The following is an 18,116-nucleotide window of genomic DNA, read 5'->3' as shown; positions in this document are numbered from 1 at the left end:
ACTTGAGATTTAGCTTCTTAACAACTTTTAAGTATACAATTCAATGTTGAGGACAGGCATGCTATTGTACAGCCAATATTTAAACTTACTCATCTAACAGAACTGAAACTTTATACTTATTAAAAACAACTCTTAGTGTGCAATATCTCCCTCTCCAGCCCTAGCAACACACATTTAACTGGTTTTGATGACTCTTAAAGAGGTGCTTAACAATTCAACAGAAAAAAATTACCACATACACAAACATAAAATTAAATAATTAAAACTTGGCAAAGGAATCAGCTTTTTCTCCAAAGAAGGTGGATATGTGAAAAGGCCAACATCACTAATCAGGGAAAATCTCCCTTTGTTTCTTAGAGGAGAATGAGTAGGAATATGCTATACCTATCTCCAGATCCCGGGATGACAGTGGAGTGTGCGTCTCTCTCTCTCTCTCTCTCTCTCTCTCTCTCTCTCTCTCTCTCTCTCTCTCTCTCTCTCTGTGTGTGTGTGTGTGTGTGTGTGTTGTGTGTGTGTGTGTGTGAGAGAGAGAGAGAGAGAGAGAGAGAGAGAGAGAGAGAGAGAGAGAGAGAGAGATGGGGCAGGAGAGTGTTTGTGCTGTATATGTAGAAGGCAGAGACACAAGGAAGTTGGGACTGGATTGAGCCATGAATTCCTAGGGACTGTATCTCATGCATGTGGGGAGGAATTAAATGCGTTGAGGCCTACTAGTCAAGGATTTGAGCTCTGCCTCTGGCACTTAACCGTATTTGCACCTGCAGCCTCTGCAAGTGCTCTCCATGTCTCAGCTTCTTCAGGTGGATTCACAAACATCACAAAGGAGTCAGCACGCCCCAGTGACAGCAGGACTTAGACAAAGACAAGAGTTAAATCTGAAAACAAGGCCCTAGGGGAAAGTGAAGAAGTGTACATACCCTGTATAAACCACCTTAAAGTCGACTTCTCAGAATCCAATTAGTGTGTCTCTGGTAGTCAAATGTGGTCCAGAACCTATCTATTTGTGTTCCTTACTACAGTGTCTGATCCTGGAAATAAGGATATAACTATTTCATTGCCACTTCCTCTAGGTGAAGCCTACAACCCCATTATAGACACCTCAAAAAAGCCCCTGGCTCAAGTGAAGCTACCCCAAGATCCTTTCTGTTATCCAGTTTTCACTTACCCATGCACACCCGTGGGGAAGAGCTGCTGACTCACAGATAAGATCTAATGACAATTGGACAGGATCTTGATTTCTAGCTTCCTTCCATCTCTCTTCTCACACTCATTCTGCTGCCAGGCCCTATCCAGAGGCTGAGAGCTACTTCCAGGGTCTCGTAGTCAAAGACGCTCACTGCAGCTGTCCACAAGCCACATGACTCCTCAGAACCATCCCTTGCTGCCATCTCTTCTACTGTCCTGCAGGTCAGAGTCCAGCCATGCCATGTGACTTGGTATTCAAGTGAAGAGTTTGCCCACTTCTAGCCACTCAGGACCAGACAGAGGTTTCAAAACAGTGGATTAGTGACCTGTGGACCACATTGGAACAAATGAGGTCAAATCTTACCTTTCTCCCTGGGAAAGCCTCCTGTCCTGCAGGCTAGAAACTGAAAATGGCCTTTGACTCATGCTGACCACCCTTGCAGGCCTACCCACGTGCTGCTTCCAATGTGAGAGCCAGACAAGAAACGGAAAATAAGGGAGGACACTTCAGAGCTCACCTCTTGGCTTGAATCACATCATTATTCCCATGACTTTGAAGATGCCCAAGCATCTTGTGGCTGCTCTTGTCTGTTATATCTCCCATCGGTCCCAAGATGCAAAAGCCAGAACTAGATATTTTTCATGGTAGGTTTGGTGGCTCCATGTTCCTGCTGAGATCTGATTGTCTTATTCTGTTTTATGTCACTATAACAGGCTAGCACAGACTGAGTGACATAAAGAAAATAAGTGTATTTTCCAGACTGGCGGATGAGAAGTCCAATGCCAAAGTGCTGGAATCTGATGAGGGCACCCATGCTGTGCCATCCAGTGGATGCTGTGCCATCCAGTGGCAGAAGGGGCTTTCCTTCTGTGGCAAGAAAGGACTGGGGCACAACTCAGAGATAGGGTGCTTACCCAGCATGCATGAGGCAATAGGTATAAACCCCTGTGCCACAAAACAAGTAATGATTAAATAAAGACAAAAAAATATAAAGAAGTAGCAGAGTTTACTCTCATAGCAAGCCCATGCTTCTGATTAACTGACTTCTGGAACATTTGTTTTAGTCTTATTTATGATCAAATCACCTCTTTTTAGGGTTTACCCATCCCACTTGTTGCATAGAGATTATGTTTCCAATGTATTTTGGAAGACATATTCAAACCATAGTTGTGTGCAGTAGTCTGCCCTGGAGCCCTGATTTATGTCCTTCCGCAAATGCAAAGTACACTCACTGCATCCCTATAGCAACAAAGGTCTTTACTTGTTTCTGCATCAAATGAAAACTCCCAAGTTCCTAGTCTCATCAAAATTAAAAATAAGTGAGACACCCGACATGATCCATTCTGAGGCAAATTTCTCTCTAGCTGAGAGCCCATGCCATCCAAACGAGTTACACATTTTCAAAACCCAGTGGCAGGATTGGCATAAGCCAGACACCTGCTTTCCAAAGAGGAAAAATAGGCAAGAAGAAAGAGGCGACTTTCCCCAAGTTATTTGAGAGCCCAAAGGGAAACTGAGAGAGAGTCTTGTGTGTTTCTCATTTATTATTGCATATCAAGTGTAACTTACAGTGTCATTATGACATTTTACATGTGGATCTAATGTAGTTTCACCATATCCATCCCCCGTTACTCTCTTGTGTTCCTCCTCCTTGCCTCTTCCTTCGCCATATCCCTTGTAGCCCTTGTTTTTAGTCTCATGTCCTTTTCCCTCTGGCTTCCACATATGAAGGAAACTAAGTTATTCTTTTTATTGTAAGACTGACTTAGGGCATTTAACACGATGATCTCCAGGTGCACCTGTTTTCTGTAAACAACCTAATTTCATCCTTCTTTGTGGCTAAATGAAACTCTACTGTGTATACACCCCATTTTCTTTATTTGCTCATCTGTTAATTTTGATTACGTCTTTGAGTCTTATTAGTGAATATATTCATATTTTGCCAGTTAAGGGGGTTATAAAAGCCGTGTACAAGGCTTTTATAATATAGTATGCCCTATGTATTCATTAAACTTCTGGTTTACAAAAATGTTTGGCTATGACACTTTCTGCTAAGCAACCCGTCTGTTCCTATTGCAGCTTTTCCTCTAACATCAAAGCTGCATTGGTGAAAAGTCATTATTAATATAGGTGCAAAGACAGCATTACTATGGGGAAATAGTAATATGGAATATGAAAGACCACAGTGAAGTAATAAAGTGAAAGTTAAAAAGTTTAGGACAAGATCAATTTCTTTTACAATTTTTTTAAGTTAGCATACAAAGTAATGGATTTCATAATTTCATAATGCCGTGTTCATAAATGTGTGTCATTAGACTTCATTCTCATACATCCTTGTCCCCAGTACCCTCCCCTGTGCCCTGTGAATGCCTCTCACTGATCCTCTTCCTCACCCCATAGCCCTCCTTCCTTTATTATGTCATGTGTATTGCACTACCCTCTACTTTCAACACTCCTCTAATATTTCTTCCTCCCCTCTCTTGAGTCTTAAAGTCAAAGAGCCATCTCCTTTGACAGCTTATCCTAAACCCTGGGTGCCTTTGAGTAGAAGATTCTAGTCATCAAAGCCTCAGGCCAGTGGACTGAGCCCACACTATCAACACTCTTGATACTTACAGCTGTGCCAGGCTGGAGCTGCTGTCTGAGTTGTCTTACTTCCATAGTGCCATTGTGCATTGTCCTCATGAGCTCCCTGAAAAGGCTACATGCCTGAAGCAAATTTATTTACGCTGTCTGATACATTATTTGAGATCTAGGTGAAGGCTACTGTGGCTTTGTGTGTCTTGACTTCTGTACATCTTCAGAGCTGGCATACATAAATGCCACCCAGTCTTATGACTTGTTCCCTCCAGAGCTGTGTCTGAGCCCATATGGGGCCATGATTGTGACAGCTCAGGAATGCTGGGCTGAATTCAGAGAGCAAAGATCCAACACAGCTCTGGTCATTAAACCCAGGAATATAGCCCTGGGCCCATCCTTTGAAACTACTAAGCCCTTTGAGAGTTTTGGATTTGTGATAGAAACAATAGCCTGGAAGATCTACCAGATATCTTTGGGGCTATTTCCCATTGTGCTGATGATCATTCCTAGCCATTTGTATTAACCTTAATAAAAAATCCTCGACCACACCCTTGGGCCATACCTTCAAGCATCTTTTCATTTTCATATGGCTAGGCTATAAATTTTCCCATTCTGTTTCTCCTTTAATTATAGATTCCTTATTTGAGCCATTTCTTTCCTCTCACATCTTACTGCATGTGGTTAAAAGTAGCCACAGTTCCATATACATTTTCCTAGAAAATTTCTCTATTAGATAACCAAGCTCTTCAAGCCAGCCTTCCTTAAAGCCAATGGGCAAAGGCACAACCCAGCCAAGTTCTTTGCTGCATTGCCACAAGGACAGCCTTTACTCTAGTTTCGAATACCTTGCTCTATATTTCCATCTGTGATCTCCTCAGAATGACTTTTATATTCCACATTCCTAACAACCATCTACTCATAGCTACTTAAGTTACCTCTAGGAAGTGACAAACCTTCCTTACATGCCGTACTTCCCCAGAATCACCCTTAATGCTTATTTTATGGCAATCTAGACCTTTTCAAATCTGAACTTCCAAACTCTTCCAGCTGCTACTCATTACCCAATCTGAAAGATGCTTACACAGTTGCAGCTCTTTGTGGTAGAAATAGCCCTACCTCCTGGTGCCAATTTCCTATCTACAACAGAATAGCACATTCTTGGTAATGCAGAAAGAATGTATTCTTGGAGTTTTATAGGCTGAGAAGTCTAACATCATCTGCATATAATAAGAGCCTTTATACTACATCATCTCTTATAGAAGATGGAAGGATAAGAGAGCATGAAAAGACAGTTAGGCTAGGGATCAAACACACCCACTTTTGCAAAAGTCAGTCCATCCCCTCTGCAGTGACGCCTGCCTAATCACTTTTTTATTTAACAAACACTCTGTGTTGCTATTAAGTTTCCTAACCTAAACTTAGGAGACAAAGCATAGCAATCATCAGAATGCTAGGGTATCAGAAAATACCCTAGATTCTACCCAGGTTAGATTAAGAAAGTAGAATGATTTCCTCCAGACTAGCAAGAGAAGCACACTCACCTCCATCCAGAAGCACACCCACCTCCATCTAGAAACACACTCTGCCTCCATCCAGAAGCACACCCTGCCTCCATCCAGAAACATACCATGATTTCATTCAGATCTTGCACTCTTCTCTACAACCTTCTCCATCAATAATCACAACTACAAAGCCTCGATTAACAGTAAGATACTGCACAAAAATTTGGATTCAGTACTAAGGGTCACTTTTTAGAAAGGCTTCATGATGCTTTGAAGTGGGAGCTCCTGGCCAGGAATCCATCTTGAAAGAGGGAAGTGGAAGTATGGATACAGCCTGGTGGCCTCTCCCTCTGAGCTCCAGGAACTGGAACTATGTCATCTCAATATGTGAGTCAACAGAATCCACTGCAACCTGTTTCATTTGATTAGTCTTTGCATAACATTTCCCTAATATATGCAGAAGCAAAATAACCAGATCTGCTGATTAAATCTCCCCGGGTTGTGTGGAAGTCGTGAGTAGTGAGACAGGCAGGCAAGAGCCTTCCATAGGAATATGTGAATCCAGATTTGGTCCCATCTTCACCCACCCAGATGACCTTGAGCTAGGGAGGCAGTTGAACTCCTTTCTGATATCAGTCTCTTCATCAGTAATAAGATGAGCTTGAAATAAATGATCAATAAAATGTTCCCTTCCAAAAGCAAAATTATGTGATTAAGCAATTATGTAATGGACCTTTAATGAATTTAATTTTTTCCCTTTCCTTTGGAATATCAATTCTCGGTTTCATGGTCTACTAGAAGGATCATGACAGAGGCTGACTGATTTAACTCTACCTTCTGATCCCTCTGCAGCCTTGGCTGAGCCTCTTCTCAGTACTCATGGGAGGAAATTAAGGGAAGTATTATGTGTTAGCAGAGGGCCAAAGCACCCATGGTCAGGAATGGGACAGGAGGACATGAGCTTATCCTCTAGCATCATCAATAATCGTCCAGCTCCAGGGCAGCTATTGCAACTCACAGCCAGTCAAGGATCTTTGCCCTTGCAAAGACTTTGAAAAAATAAAATAAAACCAAACAAATAAGGGAGGGGAGAAAATGATTGCATTTGAAGTGGAATCATGAATCTAAGGAAAATGTTTTCAAAGATTTCTATGATGCACCAGCAACTCCTTAAAATAATAGCAAAGAGTTTAGATCCATTATTTAGTTTCCATGGGAAACAAACAAGTTCGAGGAGAATAGCAATAGTGAATTTATCTCTCAGTCTTCATTCATCTTCTATGCCCATGCATTTTTAAGGCAGAAAAGCATTTTCCCAATCATAGGTGGAACAGGAAAAAGAAGGGAAGAGGAACAGGCTAGCCAGGTGCCTTGGTGCATTCAGACCTGGGATCCTCTGGATGTGATGATGATGACAGTAGTTGAGCATGGTCTTCAGGGCACAGGAGGAAATTCCTGGTCATTTCCAGATAAGACCAACCTATAGGTAATGCTGGGAGACCAGCGATTTGCAAAGCACTATATTGTATCAGATGCATAATGGAGATAGCTTTTATCCTTGTCCTGGGTCTCACATAGAGCACTAGCCCCACCCAGTCCTGCTGCCTCCTGGAAAGCAGAGCAGACAGACTGGGTGGATCTTTGCTGCCTGCGGCAGGGAGATGCTGGAGCACCTGATTGTGGGCTCACACTGTCTGACCACACTTCCTCACTTAAGAATAGAAATGACTTCACAAATCCAAAATAGCAGTAGCTGTGAAACCAAACCGTGAAGTTCAGGCAATAAGGAGCCAAATCAAGAAATGAAAGCAAGTTAAGATGAAAATGTAAAAGCCCACCAGGTAACTGGGGTGGGATTGCTGTCTTCTCTTGGGGCTCTGCTGAGGTCAATCCAGGCACTGGGGCTACAGCTTGTCAGCATAGCTTTGTACTAATGAGACAGCAGAGAAATTGATCTATTTTTCCCCCTAATATCCTGCTTTGGTCATTTTGTCAAAGCATTTGAATATATCAGTTTGGGTACTGGGTAGAATTGTTTATGATTTTTCTACAGTCAGGGGCATAGGGCACCTAGAATTCCAAAATGCATCCCCTCCTCCAGGTCCCAGGGTCGCACTCTCCTGTGTCTACAGACATCAACCGTGGGCGAGGAGACCGAAGCACGCCAACGCCAGCCGCTCCCATCTCACCTTTCAGGCTAAATTCCTGTCTAGTAATTACTGCCTGTGATTCCAGCTGTAATATGTAGTTATCAGCATGCTCTCATTGGAGGGGTTAGCAGAATACTGCTTCCCACCGCAGCATCACAGGAGAAGGAAGCTTCATTATAGCGATTCTTCACCCCACAGCTGTGTGGAATTATCTTCCCTCCACAGCTCTGGTCTGCTGTGCACAACCCTGATTATACAAGGTCCCATGGTCCCTGTCCTACCCCTTTGCAGGTAGGGAAGAATCCAGGGCATGAATTCTCCCTAGGAGAAGGAAGACACAGCCCAAATAGCCCCCGAGTAAGGCCTGAGCTCTGGGGAGTTCCCCAGACTCTAGCCTCTAGTTGGAAACCCTGCTTTTTAACTTGATCATTTTGTGGTTCATCCATGCAATGGGGTCAATAATACTGACCTGTGGGGTTTGTAAGGCATAAACTATATAACACAAATAAAATAAGTAACACAGGAAAAATTGCATTCAGCACATCCTCTTGTGGAAGCTGAGGAACCATTGATACTATTGTTGGTATCAGTTATTTCTACCGCAATTTTGTTATGACATTGAAAATACACTATGCTTACAATAATACTCAACAGATGACCCCCACAGCTCTTCTCTCCTAATTAGCCATTGGCCTATTCAGCAGCACATACTTCTACCTGGGGTAGATTATCTGACTGAAGCCCCATGACTACAGTTCTGCCTCCCATGCCACTTGTACTCTGTTCTCTGGTCACAGGTGGTTGATTTTGCACACATGGGACTCTTTGGGTGCAAAAGAAAGAGCAGTCTCCTCTCCTCTGCTTCTCCATGCCCAGTGTTCACAAGGAGGACCTCCAAAGAGCTGCTGGTTGGGTTGGTCAGAATCCATACACTCCATTTGCAAGGCTCCGTTTTTAACAGGCAGTAGGATTTTCGACATGAGAGAAACAGAAGGCTCCCAGATTTCTGCACTTAACCTGGGTGTCAGCCCTTCAAGGAAGATATTATTACACCCATTTTATGTGCCTCAGTCTGTTTTGTGCTAAGGCATAAAGGAAAGAGACTTACTTGGCTCATGATCCTGGTGTCTGGAGAGTCAAAATAGCATGGTGTTTTCTGGTGAGGCCCCTAGGATGCATCACAGCGTGGTGGAGAGATACAAAGAGAAGCAGAAAGCAAACTGGCCACATGCAGGAGTATTTCTATAAGAAGTAAAATGAGACTGGGTGCATTCAGGTTCATCTTTTTGTAACAACCCATATTTTGTTTTCCTTTGTTTTGTTCTGTTGCTGTTGTATTGAGATAGAGTTTTATGTAGCCCAGATCAGCTTTGAACTTCCTATATAGCTGAGAATGTCCTTGAGCTCCTGATTTTGTGGCCTCTATCTCCCACCAGATATGGCCCAATCCAAGGAGGCAGCATTATGCCATTCAGAGGGGTGGAGTCCCCATGACAGGATCACCTCTTAAAGTTCCCACACTAAGCACTATGTGCTGAGACCCTCCAGCTACCAGAATCATCAGCCAATTTTTTTTTTTGCTTTTTATATTATCTATCACTAGGGATTCCATTATAGCAGCACAAAATAGAGTGAGGCACATAACAAAATGGGTGTAATAATATCTCCCTTGCAGGTCTAGCATGAAGGTTGAATGACGAAACCATTCCCTTGTGACATGAGTTTTAGTGGGAACAAACCACAGTCAAACCAGACCAGTGTGATATAAAACACCTGGGAATCATTTAGCAACTTGTCTTTGTCTCATGAACCATAGACTGGAGAATAGTCCGTGCTCCAGGCATCCAACAGGATCCAAGATGGTACGGGCGCAATTCCACCACATGGAACAGGCAGCCTCAGCAATCTCATGTTTTTACTTTTCTTTACCACCATTTTGTGGGAGCCTGACGAGATGGCTCATTATGCAAGCATGAGGTCCTGAGTTCAGATCCCCAGTACTCAGGTCAAAAGCTAGGTGTGGTCATGGACACCTGCAAACAACACTTCGAATGGGGGATGAGGGGAAGATTGCTGGGGCCTGCTCACAAAAAAAAGTCCTAGGCTCAGTGAGAGATTGTGTCTCAAAGGAACAAGGTGGAGAAGCCTATACTGAAGCCCCTGAGATCCACTCCCCATCTCCTGCACAGTGTCCCTTCACACTTGTGCATGTCTCTTGGGGGCAATCCCTTCTTCCCTTAGATACCTTACCCAGTTTCTACTTTTAAAATCTCCCTGGACACCAAACATCAGTTTCCCAGGGAAGAAGAAGTAAGTGGCCATTACCTGTTTGCATTGCAAATAGCAACTCTAGCTTTGGTGAGAATTTTCTGATTTGGACTTTTTCTCCTACTGGACATAGAATCTTAGAGTTCCAGGTTTGAAGGCTTATTTGTTTTTATAATTATGGCTTCTGGTAAATGGGCTGGCACACAGTAGGCACGTAATTCGTATTTGTTGAATAAATTGAGGCTGTTGAATAAAACCCATGGACTCCCATTATTTGCTAAGTCCCTGCTGACTTCCCTAAACACAGATAATGTAAGCTGAATTGTTAGAGTAGCAGCAATTGAGAACCTGGAAAGAAACTCAAGGAAAATTAAGAGCTTGCTTCAAGAGCTATCCGTGAGCAGACTGTCTCTACGTGTCCAGGAGGGATTGCAGTGCAGTAAGCTCCATGAAAACTGTTGGCCACCCCTCCGTTGCTGAAAAATAACATGTCACCTCTGTCAATAGCACATAGAGCAGAGTGTGGTACCCTCCAGGGCTGTCCTCATTGGGTGTGCAAGCCTGAAGATAGCAATCCAGGATTCTTACATCTACAAGAGAGCCCCTCTAGGCCTGACACTGTGATGTACTATTATTGCAGGCACGGTGGGAAGGCATTTGGATAGTAATCCTGGCTGGGTTTCCGGGCAACTGCAGAGAAGCTGTAGCCCCATGAAAGTGCACTGCTACAAACGAAGCGGATTTCCATTTCGCTTTTACTCCTCTCCGAGCATTCTATGATGGGCCTTGGATGTTCACACTGCCCATCAGCACTGTTGAAAGTCAGATCAAGAAAAATGGGAATCACCAAAGGCCAGGAGATAAAAGTAGCAAAGACTCAGCCAAACAAACAGGGTTGTGTGAATAGGAGAAAACTAGGGTTGAGAGTAGCTGGACTGGTCTTGATTGTCAGGCCAGGAAATGGTCCCCAGAGCGTTCAGTTTCTCCAAATGAGCTTAAGTTTAGCATGTATCGATGTTGATAGACTTGAGAGGGTGGCGTTTCATAATCGTACCCTAAGGAACCCTGCCAGTCCATTTATGTGAAGCCTCTAGTTTAAGGACAATTAGACAAAGGCTCAGGGAAGTCAAATGTTTTTCCCAACACAGTCTGTAGTAAAAGTAGGAGGAGAAACCGAATCCCCCTCTTCATCTCCACAACCACCTCTCCCAGAAGCATCAAAGATTCTTAGAAGACAGCATCCCTTGCTAAGTAAACTTTTGAGCTTGTCCTCTGTCAAGCCCAGTGGCTGCAGACAGCCAAGCTGCTGTTCCAGAAGACCATGAGCCTCGGGGCTCATTTGTGTAAGGTTTGCACCCATGAATCTGTGTTTGTGGCTAGATAGTATATTGAGCATGAAAGTCAGGTAGCATCCTGAATATACAACAAGCGGATATTTCTTCCCTTGTTCATGCTCTCTGAACCCAAACTTGATGAGATCCCTAGGGAGTTTATCTCACCATGCTTTCATTCCTGAAACCTCTGTAATTTGACTTCCCAACAGCTTCTGCCATGCCTGCCCTGGCTTTGTACACACTCATGCACCCGCATGCCCACTCAAACTTAACAGATTGAAATAATTTTATCAAGTGGTCATGCTGCTCATCACTTCTACACAGCTGAGCTCAGGAAAAAGCTCTGGGGATGCGTGCAGTCCAGGGGTTATCTTTCCTAACATGCTGTTTCTAGAGTCCCATACACATGCACTGGATGTTGTCATTAGTTCTGTACACTGTTGTGGTCACACAGTTCCCAATGGGCTGCTGGATCCTTAGGTAGAAGAAGACAGCTTACTGTTCTGATTTCAAAACAAGGGAACAGCACTTGGGTGTCTGCATCTTGTTTGATTATTTGTGTTTGACAGCAGTTTATTGAGACTGTGAAGTTCCAGCCTTGGGCTGGACTGTGGGAATTGTAAGAGAAATAGCTATGGGTCCACACAGAGAAAAGAACAGAGAACCTGCCCTAGTGATGATACAAACAGGCACTATGTCATATGGACACATAATGTGTTACGGAAGACAAGAGCAGGAGCAATTTGTTCAGCCCTGAAGAAAGGGGAGGGACTTTCTGAGGTAAATGTCTAACCAAGTCTTAAAGATCTAGAGATGTTGATAGATAAACAGAGGCTGGCCCCTAATCTGCCTCAAGATAACACTGAATTACCCTTCCTCAGGATTTCTCCCTGGCCCTCTTCCAACCCACTGACTCCAGCAACACACTTATTTATGATCACCAAATCCAGACCTCAAGCTCCTTCTTCTGAGGTCTAGCCTTGAATCTCACCTTGGTCTTCTTCAGAGAACTCCACCCTGCTCTTAGCATGCCTGTCCTTCACGATGAGAACTTTAAAATTACCCGTGTTCTTCGCCCCCAGACCTTCATCAACCTACAAATAATCCCTTCCAATTTGATGGCAATTCCTAGCCCTGCTCTTCTCACTCCAATAATCCTCCACTGTGCCTTTTCACATCAATGCTCTCCTACCTGCACCTGCTCCTCCAGGTCATTACAGGACCCCCAGTGGATATCTGGCATTGCACTGAACTACATACATTCTATGTTTATTTTTTTATAACACATACTTACTAAAATAAACTCATAGTTATAAAAGCTATGCCAATATGTCTTTCTCTATCCCCTTACCCTCATTTTGTGATGATAAGAGATGATACTTTTTAAAAGGTGCTTTATGGACTCTTCTTAATATTTCAAATCCCCAACATTATATTCTTTCATTTTGAAGCCATTATTAAGTAAAACGCAGGTTTCTTGAACAGAAACACTGAAAAACCAAGACAGCCTGGCTAATAGCCAAGATGAGTCCCAAATTACTAAGGGGTAGGTAGTGTATATAGTCTGGATACACTGGACAGATGGTAATTCACATCCTAGACAGGAAAGAGACAATCAAAGACCTCTTCACACTACTCGGAATAGAACACAGTTAAAATTTGAGAATTTTGTTATTTCTGTTGTTACTACTTAATAATTTTGTAACGAAGGTGACATATAGGTAACTGAAATTTCACAGAAAAAAAAAATGACACAACGATTACCGTATTTCCAGTTACAGAGGAAATTCCCCTGTCTTTGTTCTAACTTTCTCTAAACAATAACAAAAACAAAATCCTCTCATTTGCTGTGTTTCCCTGATTAAAGTCACCCATTGTGTTCAGATTAAAAATCTGAACTTTTAATTAGACATATGTAGCCATTTTCAGGCTGTCCCTTAAATCATTCTCCAGTCTCCACATTCTTTCCCATACACAATGCTGGGGCACACTGTGACCTTCCATGATTTATCATCTTGACATAACCTGTCCTCTCTGCTTGAAATTCTTCCCCTGTCCCAGACTGAGGTGGAGGTCCTCCTGTGTGTGCTCATCACACCTTGTAACATTGTATGTTGTAAATTGTGTCCTTCTTAATGAGATTAAGAATTTTAGCAATGAGATCTATGTCTCTGTCAAAATTATATACATCAAAGCTTGCCACAGTAACTGGTACGTAGTGGACACACACACGGTGGGTGTTGGGGAGGCACTGAACTTAATCCCCCATGTGGTTAATTTGTACATTTTCAAGACCTGATTCCGGTGTTTCCTCTTCATTGAAGCCTTTCTCGATTTCACCAGGCATCCATAACAATTTCTCCTAGTATTTTTCTCCACTTGCTGCACTGATTTTATTTTTAATTTATCTGCCACAGAATTGAGTTACTGAAGGATAGAGAATATCACTCCACCTTGCAGCCAATTTAAGGTTGGAACTCAACAACACTACCCGAATGAATCATTAATTTCCAGAAAAGGGAATTGAGATTTAGCTATGTTGGGAAATTTTATTAAAAGTCAGACACTGATATACATGGGGCTCTGGGTTCACAAGATTTTTTTCCCCTGACAACAAAAGCTAGAATTTCTGCTTTTTCTATGCAGGACCAACCCACTGAACTCTCCACAAGGCAGCACTCCTTTTCCCAGATGACAGGAACACCCCTACACACACACACACACACACACACACAGAGAGAGAGAGAGAGAGAGAGAGGAGAGAGAGAGAGAGAGAGAGAGAGAGAGTCCAGTGCATCCACAGAAGGCAGCTAGCTGTTTAATGAGGGACACAAGCTACTGACAGTCTTCTTAATCAGGTAGCAGATTATAGTTTCAAAAGACCCTGAGAAGCAGCGGGACTACTTACCACACTCTAAGTCAGTCTGTCTGTGCTTCTCACTGTCATAGAACCTGCATCTGACCCTGCTGTTAAGTAGCTTTGTGACCTTGATTGAGCCATAAGTCACTCTGAGCTTCTGTCTTCTCAACTATAAGAATGAAGAGAAATATCCTGCATGATCCTCAGGAAGAAAACAGATAGCAACAACTGCAAAATGTACACTTTTCATATAGCTTGTTATTGAATTTCTGCAAATCTATTGGCATAGCAGGAGCCGAATAAACACAAACCATGAGTGGCGTCAAGCTATTCTTGGCCTGTACGACAATCTGTTCCCTTTTCAACAATTTCTTGTCATCCTGCATCCTCTGTAGCTCTCTTAGTTGGCTTCCTAGACCTCAGTAGTTTAAGAAAAAGAGAATTCAAATTCAAATTCAAAGGCATGCTGAGTGTTAACTCTTCTACAAAAGCAACTCCAGCTACTGTTGATCTAATATCTTGTCCTGTTTTACATGACTTTTACAATCCATATCATGGCCAGGCAGAGGGTACATTAAAAACATACACCATTAAAAATATACACAAATGAAATCCCTACAGAAGAACCAAACACCTAGCATTAGAAATTCAGCCAAATGAGCTGAACATCCAGGAATGGGTTAAGTCTATTTCAAGTGAACCTTCCCAAGTTAATCACTTCAACTTTTATATGCCTGATATTGTAAACCAAAAGTTTTCAAGTTATGAGCCAAGTGCCCTTGAACAATATGGAGCTACTGCAAAAGACTTCAGATTTTATTGGACATTAAGTGCCATCTATCCCTTAGAAAAAAACAGTGGTTTGTGTATATAGCCACACTTACTTTATTTTCAAGTGCATTATATATAAATAAAATATATTATCTGCAAAAATCATTACTGAATTTATAATACCTGTTTGCCATTGTGTGTTTCCCTATAATAAAAAAATTAAAAGGCAGTAATAATAACATAAAATTTTATGGTGGGGAAATTGGAAAGGGGTGAGTTCTGAAAAATATTTGAGTGTAGAATCAAATAAACTACCAGCACTCTCCTGCCCCATCAGGTCACCCAGGTCCAACAGCTGCTTGCCAGAGACACCAACCTCCTCTGGGCCTGTCTCCTTCCCTCTGGGACTCACCCACTCACCTTACTACCATGGACCCTGTAGCAATCACATGTGGCACAAACCAAGGTAGGCTACTTCCTCCATTTCTTCCTCCATTTGGGTCACCCAAGATCTGAGGCTGCTTTTCAAGGATCCCCACATCCTCTCTGACTATCTTACTCCCTCTGACACTCATGATATCATTGCCTGATTCTCACCAGGATTCCTCCAGCCAGCTATCACATGGACCAGAGTCCCACAGCTCTGCCAACTGCTCTCCTGAACCTTCCTATACTCTACATGTTCTTGAGAAGCAGGACCAGTCCTCACTGCTAGGGATATTTCTTTCAGGTTCTTTGATCAAACTGCTGAAGACACCAGACTGCAGCAGAGAAGAGAAGACCAGAATAGAAGCTATATACTCAAATACCAAACAAACAGAGGAAACCAATATCCAAACCCACAATGAATTAGCTTCATCCTGAACACTGTACACACCTCTGCAGAAAGACTAAAGATGACTTGAACAAGAAAGAAAGAAAGAAAGAAAGAAAGAAAGAAAGAAAGAAAGAAAGAGAAAGAAAGAAAATTACACAGCCAACAAACTGTGAATGTGAAATTTCCAACGCAAAAGTGAACAGAAAAAAAAAATCAAAATAACACATCTCCAAAAAATAGAAGTCCCATAGCAATGCTCAATAATAAAAATAACGTGGAAGAGCTTACAAAGAATCAAGGGAATGAGTCTAACTATTGTCAAACAACTTAAAGAAGACAAAAACAGAGGAAGAAATGAAATTAGGAAGTAAATCCAAGATATAAAAATAGAGTTTAGATATTTTAAATAAACAATTCCTGTAAATTAGCAAATTTATTCACCTAGTAGTTTTGTTGAGTCCTAGCTTGAACTAGCCAAAAGGTGGAGTGATATTCTCTACCCTTCAGTACTCAATTCTGTGGCAGATAATTTTTAAAAAGAAAATCAGTATACTAAGTAGAGAAATCTACTAGGAGAAATTGTTATGGATTCCTGGTGTAACCAAGAAAGGCTTCAATTGAAGAAGGAAAGTTTGAATCAGTTCTTAAAGACATACTAATTAACTACGTGGAGGATGAAATTCAGTTTCTCTCTCTCTCTCTCTCTCTCTCGTGTGTGTGTGTGTGTGTGTGTGTGTGTGTGTGTGTGTGTGCCCACTGTGTACAAGTTACTACATTAGGCTTTGATATATACAGTTTTGACAAATACAACAATGCCCTTGCTAAAATGCTTAATCTGATTGAAAGAGATACAGTTTACAACACACAATGCTACAACGTGTGATGAGTACAAACAGGAGGACCTCCATCTGTCTGGGACAGGGAAAGAATTTCAGGCAGAGAGAAGAGGTTGTGTCTGCTTTGATTTATGAAAATTAAAAGGGAAATAGTACTGGAAATAAACAGCTTAATAAACCAGTTAAAATTCTCAGTGCAAAACCTCACTAGCATATTGTATCCTGTTGAAAATAAAAAGTCAGGTATGGAAAACAAAGTAGAGAAACTGGATCACTCAGAAAAGATTTAAAAAAAAAAAAACAGAACATGAAAGGCAGTTTGGGAATACCATAAAAAGACCTAACTTCTGAATTATGGCATAGGAGAAGGAAATTAATACAACAGCAGACATAGAGAATGACATCTATGAAATCATAGGAGAGAATTTCCCAAACTAGAGAAAGAGGTGCCTAGTCATATATAAAAGGCATATCAAACACTGAAGAGATAATACAAGATAAGAAATTATTCGTGGCATATTATAGTTAAAACATTAAAGATACAGAATACAGAACGGATGTTGAAAGCTGCATGGGAGAAAAATCAAGTTACTCATGAAGGCAGGCCTGTTAGAATAACACCTAATTATTCAGCAGAATAATTTAAAAGCAGAAGGGTCTTGAAAGAGGTACCTCAAGTCCAAAAAGACCATATCTATCAACTGAGACTATTATACCAAACAACAGTATCTATTAAAATTAAAGGAGAAATAAAACCTTCACAAAGCAAATATTAAAGAGAATTCTAGATGGCATATTTTGGTTTGAAGAGAAGAATAAGCACACTGAAAAGGTCACCAGGAACAAATAAACAATTCCAGGAAAGGTGATCAAGATAGATCTGATAAGGCCTTATCACAAAGCTAATATGATGATAGGGGTTCCCACATACTTTTCAATAATAAATGAATATTAATGATCTCCACTCCACAATAAAAAGGAACAGAGTAGCAGATTGGATTAGAAAATAGAATTCATTTTCTCTGTCTCCAAGAAACACCTCACCAGCAATGATAGATTTCTCCTTAGGCAAAAAGGACAGAAAACAGTATTCTAAACAAAGGAAACTAAGAAGCAGGCAGGTGTAGCCATTCTAATATCAAAAAATATGATTTCAAACCAAAACTAGTCAGAAGAAATATGGAAAACAGATTGTACACATTAAAGGAAAAAAAATATCTACCAACAGGATATTACAATACAAAACTCATACATACCAAACACAGGAGCACCTAATTTCATAAAAGAAACACTATTAGACCTAAAACCACATATTGACCTAAAAATGCTGATAGTGATTTTTTTTTTTTTTTTTTTTTTTTTTTTTTTTTTTTTTGGTTTTTCGAGACAGGGCTTCTCTGTGTAGCTTTGCGCCTTTCCTGGAACTCACTTGGTAGCCCAGGCTCGCCTCGAACTCACAGAGATCTGCCTGCCTCTGCCTCCCGAGTGCTGGGATTAAAGGCGTGCACCACCACCGCCCGGCTCTGATAGTGATTTCTATGCCCAATTCTTACCAACATATAAGACAGCTGAAATTAAACTAAACAGAGAAACCCTGGAATTAAATGTTATCATAAATCAAATGAACCTAACAGATATCTACAGAATATTGAATCCAAACTCTAAAAAGTAGATATTTTTATAGACAGCCTACTGAAGTTTCCTCAAAATCAACATTCCATTGAACAAAACAAGACTCAACAAATGTAGACATTTTGAAATCACACCCTGCATTCTATTTGACCATAACGGAATAAGGTTTGATATCAACAGCAG

Source organism: Peromyscus leucopus, chromosome 7 (assembly GCF_004664715.2).
Source record: "Peromyscus leucopus breed LL Stock chromosome 7, UCI_PerLeu_2.1, whole genome shotgun sequence".
NCBI lineage: Eukaryota > Metazoa > Chordata > Mammalia > Rodentia > Cricetidae > Peromyscus > Peromyscus leucopus.
Note: the sequence above shows the minus strand (reverse complement) of the source record.